We start from the raw sequence: 2,500 nt of genomic DNA on the forward strand, positions 1-2,500 counted from the left end.
AAAACGTCAGCCATCTCAGCACCCTGGAACCCCCCGGGTGGCACAGGGCTGGATGGGGCTTTCGTATATAGCAGGGACGGTGCTGCCTCACGCTTCGCTCGCTGTCCGCCGCTCGCCGCTCGCTCGCGCAGCCAAAAATGGCCAGTTTTGGCCCGTTTTTGGGCTGTTTTGGCCTGTTTATGGTCCGTTCTTGCGTGGTGCGGTGACCGTCGTGAGCGGAGCAAAACGTCAGCCATCTCAGCACCCTGGAACCCCCCGGGTGGCACAGGGCTGGATGGGGCTTTCGTATATAGCAGGGACGGTGCTGCCTCTCGCTTCGCTCGCTGTCCGCCGCTCGCCGCTCGCTCGCGCAGCCAAAAATGGCCAGTTTTGGCCCGTTTTTGGGCCGTTTTGGCCAGTTTTTGGCCTGTTCTTGCATTGCGCGGTGACCGTCGAGAGCGGAGCAAAACGTCAGCCATCTCAGCACCCTGGAACCCCCCGGGTGGCACAGGGCTGGATGGGGCTTTCGTATAGCAGGGACGGTGCTGCCTCTCGCTTCGCTCGCTGTCCGCCGCTCGCCGCTCGCTCGTGCAGCCAAAAATGGCCAGTTTTGGCCCGTTTTTGGGCCGTTTTGGCCAGTTTTTGGCCTGTTCTTGCATTGCGCGGTGACCGTCGAGAGCGGAGCAAAACGTCAGCCATCTCAGCACCCTGGAACCCCCCGGGTGGCACAGGGCTGGATGGGGCTTTCGTATAGCAGGGACGGTGCTGCCTCTCGCTTCGCTCGCTGTCCGCCGCTCGCCGCTCGCTCGTGCAGCCAAAAATGGCCAGTTTTGGCCCGTTTTTGGGCCGTTTTGGCCAGTTTTTGGCCTGTTCTTGCATTGCGCGGTGACCGTCGAGAGCGGAGCAAAACGTCAGCCATCTCAGCACCCTGGAACCCCCCGGGTGGCACAGGGCTGGATGGGGCTTTCGTATAGCAGGGACGGTGCTGCCTCTCGCTTCGCTCGCTGTCCGCCGCTCGCCGCTCGCTCGTGCAGCCAAAAATGGCCAGTTTTGGCCCGTTTTTGGGCCGTTTTGGCCAGTTTTTGGCCTGTTCTTGCATTGCGCGGTGACCGTCGAGAGCGGAGCAAAACGTCAGCCATCTCAGCACCCTGGAACCCCCCGGGTGGCACAGGGCTGGATGGGGCTTTCGTATAGCAGGGACGGTGCTGCCTCTCGCTTCGCTCGCTGTCCGCCGCTCGCCGCTCGCTCGTGCAGCCAAAAATGGCCAGTTTTGGCCCGTTTTTGGGCCGTTTTGGCCAGTTTTTGGCCTGTTCTTGCATTGCGCGGTGACCGTCGAGAGCAGAGCAAAACGTCAGCCATCTCAGCACCCTGGAACCCCCCGGGTGGCACAGGGCTGGATGGGGCTTTCGTATAGCAGGGACGGTGCTGCCTCTCGCTTCGCTCGCTGTCCGCCGCTCGCCGCTCGCTCGCGCAGCCAAAAATGGCCAGTTTTGGCCCGTTTTTGGGCCGTTTTGGCCAGTTTTTGGCCTGTTCTTGCATTGCGCGGTGACCGTCGAGAGCGGAGCAAAACGTCAGCCATCTCAGCACCCTGGAACCCCCCGGGTGGCACAGGGCTGGATGGGGCTTTCGTATAGCAGGGACGGTGCTGCCTCTCGCTTCGCTCGCTGTCCGCCGCTCGCCGCTCGCGCAGCCAAAAATGGCCAGTTTTGGCCCGTTTTTGGGCCGTTTTGGCCAGTTTTTGGCCTGTTCTTGCATTGCGCGGTGACCGTCGAGAGCGGAGCAAAACGTCAGCCATCTCAGCACCCTGGAACCCCCCGGGTGGCACAGGGCTGGATGGGGCTTTCGTATAGCAGGGACGGTGCTGCCTCTCGCTTCGCTCGCTGTTCGCCGCTCGCCGCTCGCTCGCGCAGCCAAAAATGGCCAGTTTTGGCCCGTTTTTGGGCTGTTTTGGCCAGTTTTTGGCCTGTTCTTGCGTGGTGCGGTGACCGTCGTGAGCGGAGCAAAACGTCAGCCATCTCAGCACCCTGGAACCCCCCGGGTGGCACAGGGCTGGATGGGGCTTTCGTATAGCAGGGACGGTGCTGCCTCTCGCTTCGCTCGCTGTTCGCCGCTCGCCGCTCGCTCGCGCAGCCAAAAATGGCCAGTTTTGGCCCGTTTTTGGGCTGTTTTGGCCTGTTTTTGGGCTGTTCTTGTGTGGCGCGGTGACCGTCGTGAGCGGAGCAAAATGTCAGCCATCTCAGCACCCTGGAACCCCCCGGGTGGCACAGGGCTGGATGGGGCTTTCGTATAGCAGGGACGGTGCTGCCTCGCGCTTCGCTCGCTGTTCGCCGCTCTCCGCTCGCTCGCGCAGCAAAAAATGGCCAGTTTTGGCCCGTTTTTGGGCTGTTTTGGCCAGTTTTTGGCCTGTTCTTGCGTGCCGCGGCGACCGTCGTGAGCGGAGCAAAACGTCAGCCATCTCAGCACCCTGGAACCCCCCGGGTGGCACAGGGCTGGATGGGGCTTTCGTATAGCAGGGACGGTG

The sequence above is a fragment of the Musa acuminata genome, unplaced genomic scaffold, assembly GCF_036884655.1.
Source record: "Musa acuminata AAA Group cultivar baxijiao unplaced genomic scaffold, Cavendish_Baxijiao_AAA HiC_scaffold_69, whole genome shotgun sequence".
In the NCBI taxonomy this organism is placed as follows: domain Eukaryota; kingdom Viridiplantae; phylum Streptophyta; class Magnoliopsida; order Zingiberales; family Musaceae; genus Musa; species Musa acuminata.